The sequence below is a fragment of the Cucumis melo genome, chromosome 4, assembly GCF_025177605.1.
Source record: "Cucumis melo cultivar AY chromosome 4, USDA_Cmelo_AY_1.0, whole genome shotgun sequence".
Lineage (NCBI taxonomy): Eukaryota > Viridiplantae > Streptophyta > Magnoliopsida > Cucurbitales > Cucurbitaceae > Cucumis > Cucumis melo.
The window spans coordinates 1,420,788-1,426,787 of NC_066860.1; the positions used below are offsets into that span (position 1 = coordinate 1,420,788).

Here is a 6,000-nt window from a genome sequence, read left to right on the forward strand (position 1 = left end):
AATATATAAAGTAAATTTAATATTATATCATCCTAACATCTAAGACTTCTCCTCGTTTATAGAGTAGATCGAAGACCCAACAAGCTAAGTAAAAAATCAAATATTTAATGGGAGTGTGAAAACAACATGATAACAAATAGGCATGTTAAATCATTAATAGCCCAACCGCGTTTAAGCTCATGTATGAAAATAGATTTAATATTACATCATCTAACATATAATACTAGGCATGGTCTTGTTAGTTGCTAAACATAAACCTTTGAGTTGCAAGATAAACAGACAGGTACTTGTTGAGAAATTCTCACCTTTTAATGGCCAAGTTCTGTAAAAATTGCACAAGATGTAGGTGAAAGTGATGAAGAAGGGTTACATAGATTGAGCTGTAGGCTCATATTTTTATGAATATAGTAAGAGTTCAAAAAGGATGCGTAGATCAGAATATTGAAGAGGGGGGGCATAAAGTGAAGTTAATTAATTATTCTTTCTTTTTAGCAAATGTACCATAAAGTAACCAAGTGGAAGGCTGAATAAATAATGGAAGTGCGTCTCACTTTAGAGCATAAAGTAACTAACACACACCTTTCTTTAAGAAAAGAAAAAGGATTTTCTTTGGTTTTATATAAGGCAAGGAGGCAGGACTACCCAACCCCTTCATGTAAATTTGGTTGCATTAGCTACCTTTTGAGTGTGTAACATGCAAGCCACCATGATATCTGGATATTGTCTACGAGTAAAAGGCAGACTGTCAAAAATAATCTATAGTAAAACGAGAAAAAGTTAAGAAGCAATCACTTTTTAAAGAAAAGAAAATTCGTATATTAGGAGGCAGTAGTACCGTACGTACACCTCGAATCTTGTGATTCACGGAACTGCATGCTGACACAACCTTTAATTTTGGTACAATTGCATATTACGTTCTAGGGTTGTATTGTACAAGCTGCATCATGTCATGTCTAGCTAGCAGCTTCTCTGTCCTCAACATTTTTGGGAAGGAAAGAATTCCTTTGCAAATTAAATTCCTGAACCAAATAGAATGTAACAAGTAAACAAAATATACACATTACAGAAAAAGAAAAAGAAGGGGGTGGAAATGCAGTTTCACAGTTTGCCTATTTCACCAAGTCAAAATCTGATTAAACTAACTTCTAAACTTCAAAGAGGTGTGAAGTAATACGTTTTGGTAAGGACTTATGGCGTAATTAAGACCAGGACATAATCATTTAAGTCCATATGACTATACTTTAAGTCCATATACTTATAAATTTTATTTTTATCTATTTACTGTGTGACTTTTAGTCACTGTCATAGCAAACTCAACTGGAGTAAGTAGGGGTACCACTCACTTGGTTCCTCTAATTAGGCACGGTCAAAGTTGGGGGTATGTTATTCAAGTCATTGGCTTTCTATAGAGAACCTTTTTTTCTCCTTTCCAATGATGTAGTTGTAGCACCTTTAGACAGTCTCCAAGGCTAAACAATATCAAGTGGGCGCTTGAATTAGGGTCTTTGGTGATATAATCAACAGTGTCTTCTAGATAAGGAACAAATGGGGTAGTCCGAGGCTGCTAGCGCATGCCCCACATGATAGGCCACATATCAAAAGCAGCATTACTTCAGAAATATTATTCTACGGTACATAAGTTTTACTCAAAGGGCACAGCTTCTCAGTTCTGATATCATGAACTTCTGGGACATGATATTATTATTATTATTATTATTATTACTACAGAGAAAATGACAAAGGAGAGGACAAACCTTCCTTGGTATTCTCTAGAAGATGACCTGTCCAAAAGTAACAATGGACCTTAAAAAGTTTTTGTTAGGGGTAAAAGTCAATTGGACATGTGAGGTCTGTAAGCAAATTCAAGTTTTCTGTAATTGATCATTACGTTATCCATACAGACCAATAAAATCATATGTTATATATTTATATATATATTTTTAGTGTCCTTCTCGCTATGTATTTATACATATGAGCGTTGGGTTAAATTATGCTCTTGGTTCTAAAGGTTTCTGTTTTACCCTTTTCAGAAAACGAAACAAAATAAAGTTTCAATTTTTACCATATAAATCATTATGATGCTTTTACACCCATAAAACCCCTTCTTTAACAATATGCATTAAAATGTGTGATAGAAATTAAAATATGCGTAATATACTTAGACGTAGATATCATTCATCTCTATGGATTCTACTATCAACTTACATATATAAAAAGTAATTTAAATGTTATAAGAAAGGAAGAAAGAATAATCTGACACATGCCAAATTGTGATTGGATAATTTAGTTAGATAATTTGGTGAAATAAATAGAGATAGGTGTTACTCATAATGCACCTAAGTATCTTTCATAAAAAAATAGAGTAAAGTTAAAATCAAAAGCAATACACTACATGATTTGTTTGGTTTCAAATTTTCGATTTCTTTCCAAACAATTTAAGGGAGTGTTTGGAGTAAAGAATGAGTTACTATAGTCCTTGGATTATTATAATTTAGTTATAATAACTTTTGTTTAGGACGTGGATTATTTTAGTTTGAGTTCTAATATTATGTATTTGTAGTGTGTATTATTTTAGTTTGAAAAAAAAATAATAAACACAATAGCAAATAAAGGAATTGAAAACTTTTAAATAATATTTACGGTAGCTGAATGTAGTTATTATAGTCTTGCAATCCTTGTTTTCGACGGCTCCTATGATAATATAAGTACTCAACTCACATGTCTAAGGAGGCAAAATATTTAAATCTCAAATCTAAACATTGTTTAAGAGAGGGAAAGATCCCTAAAAAAATGAAAGTAAAGAGAGATGGACTTTACAAATGGATAAGAGGTAAACTGAAGGGTAATTTGCACTCAAAAACTGAGTTCATAACTTTAACACTTTATAACTGAAACAATCGTTTGACCAAAATGACCACAATTTGATAGAATAGATTCATAAGTACTAGATTTTCATAAAAATCTAACTGTCATATGATTATTAATGATGTAGATTGATATTTGGTTTTTACCATTTAATTGCTATTTGATACAAATTATCATTAGTTGCTATCTTCAACTAATTTTGTTGTTTGATATTAATTATTGTCTAGTTATAATAATATTAATTATTATTTGATAGGTTTGTTTGATTACTTTAATATCTATTGTTGTTTAATTATTATCTGATACTAATTGACTAATTACTATTCAATTATTATTTTAGACTAATTGTCAGCAATATCATTTACTATAGGATTGTTTTTACTAATTCAATACCAACTGCTGTTTGGTTCTTTTTGTTGAATCCTTCGGTTGATCTTAAGTGATTTTGTATGTAAGAAAAACAAAATGAATGTTAACAAAAGAAGTAAAGCTTTTTATATTGAATAGATATATTGCCACCTGTTACCTCTTCGTTTTTCTAAGCTGATGATTGAATAGAAACAGACAACCAATTCGTGGAGGGTGACTTATTTTTAAGTTCTACAAAAATTTGTTGCAATAAGCTCAATACCTGTTTATGAATATGAAGGTAACAAGTCTAATCTTCATAGTCTAAATCAATCATCTTTTTTTTCTTCTTCTTTGTTCTCCAATGGAGAAATTAAAGAGTGATTTAATTCGATCGTAGGATTGAGCTTACTATGTTCTTTAATGCCACTGTTTCATGGAAAGTACTTCGACAAATATCTCGGTAATTCCTTGACTAGGTCGACATAATCTTAAAGCATACAATCGATACCTCTTCTTTATTTTCTTTGAAAGCCACAGGCATCAGATTTGGACATAGTAAAAAATAAACGTGCAAAATACTATTTTAAAATTGACAAAAACGGTAATTTCTCTAAATTAAAAAGGGTCAGATTTCAGACATCTAAATATAGAAAAAAAAAAAAAAAAGATTAATGGATGGTTTAAACTATTTCCAATATTCCTTAAAGAAAAAGGTTAGGCTTAGTAGATGTCTGGCCCTTGCTTTTTTTTTCTTTTTTCCAATGTTATGAAAACAAACAGTCTACTTATCAGCTATCACATTCCCCTGTAGGAAAAATGTCAGATTTTGGATTTTACATAACTTTGACCATATAGTAGTAGCCATATATATATATTCTTTATTTACATAATTTCATAATCCACCGGGAAGGATAGAAGCATAAACTTACTTGAGTCAGTCACATAGTGAAGCGCTTTCATCCGATGTAATTTAGTTTGCTCCTCCGTGGCCATATGTTATACGTGCTAGATATAAGGACCTAGCTATGACCCGAATCAACTGTTAAATGAAACAAATTAAGTTCAATTAATGGTCGATATATACAAACGTAATGTTAGTTTGATCTAATCGAAAGAAAATTCGTTTACGAGCTTGTGTTCAATAAACCTTCCTCTCTCTTCTTTTTTCTTTCCGATCTTTTCTGCACTAATTCACACATCTATTATTATATATAGAAGATTGAAAATTTTAATTTTAAGTTTCCTACTCACTATTAAACGGATTTACTAAAGAATTCATTGGATTTTGATTAATTACAAAATATCTAAAACGATGTAAAATTATTGATTATCATCGATATAATAAACATAAATCCTTGTAGTTTTATTGTTAGTTCTACCAAAAAGATATAATAAACATAAATCCTTGTAGCTTTATTTTTAGTTCTACCAAAAAAAAATATAGGTCATCGAATCGAGTTACGATTTGTAGCTCTTCATTAGTTAACTACTACTCTTTTATGGCATTACACCCCACTGTGACTATATTTCTTATGTTTTTCGAAGGAGTGGTCGACATCATGTATAAAAAACCGATTGAATTGTTAGACCTAAAGGGTTAGTGAGTAGAAGTTGGATGAACGGAGTTATAACCTTCCCTCCTTGTTTAACGAGGAAATTCGTAGATTTCATGACTAAAGAACATCAATTTTGTATGGGCTTAGAAGTTCAAAATTCCTCATCCTTCACAACTCCACTTCTTGCAATTGGGTCGTTGCGATTACGGGTCGCGCAACGGGTACATGCGGGACCCGAACAGGTGGCTCCACAGATTTCCTTTAAAAAAAAAAACCTCTCCATCTAAGCTTTTCTATACAGACAGTAAACTTTACTAATTAGCATGACAAAATACTAAAAGATATCATAAAGAAAAGAAAAAATCACTAGGGAAAAGTCATCCCCCCATGCAACGGGAGCATCAAGAATCTTATGTCAATGGTGGGGAACTGATGAAAGGGCCGCAACATAATGAATGGTCTTCCAATTGAGCTACACTACAACCGACAACTAAATAAAAACAATCTGAACCCTCACTCATTGCGTGGCCAAACGAAACCGCAACTGATTACGCCATATGAATGTGATATTGCGTTTGACAATCCATCCTGGAGTGCAGCTGGAGAAAAAGAAAAAGGAAAACGAGACGTCGACTGCCGACCGCTCTGTTAGAAATAGAACTAGTACCCTAATTCGTCGTTATGCAATAACCAAATTTGGGGAAAATTTTGAAAATCGTTAATTAATCTAACGAATTAATTCCAGAAAGCTTTTCGAGGAATTAATGTCCTAAAGAACTCGAGCCTTAAAGTATTTCTGGTGAAGATAGGCGATCAAGGCGGGATCTGAGAGCTGATTCTGAACAAAAACAATGGTAATTTATACGGAAAATGAGAAACTTATGAAGATTTTAAGAGTAGATGAGATCGTACGTACCTCCGGAATCCTGAACTCGTAAGGCGGAGCAAAGTGGACGAAGATTGCAAAGAACAGTTCGTCTTTAACGCGTTCTGTGTAGGTTTATTTGAAAATCGAAAATTTTCCGTTCGGTGATTCGTGAGGATTGACACAAATTAACTCCACCGATCTTTCTCTATGTTGACGGCAAGATCGATATGAGAATGATCGGAGGGGTGAAATTGAAAATCAACGTGATCGTGGAAATTGAGCGAATCGGAGAGCAGGGGCGGGTTACCGTCTGATTACGAATGGGTTTTAGGTTTCGTTCATCAAGCGGTGATTTGGGGA

General features: G+C 32.7%; 1 long non-coding RNA gene across 2 annotated transcripts; it reads right to left on the reverse strand.

Annotated features, from left to right (window-relative positions):
- Positions 1-43: 43 nt before the first annotated feature.
- On the reverse strand, positions 44-6,000 carry LOC127149013 (uncharacterized). 2 transcript variants are annotated; one of them, XR_007820186.1, is made up of 5 exons: positions 5,290-6,000; positions 4,849-5,031; positions 4,146-4,255; positions 836-1,019; positions 44-713 (listed from the first exon to the last, which is right to left on the reverse strand). It is a non-coding gene; the product is annotated as an uncharacterized LOC127149013 (long non-coding RNA). The 2 variants fall into 2 exon arrangements; XR_007820185.1 differs by having other exon boundaries at positions 44-724.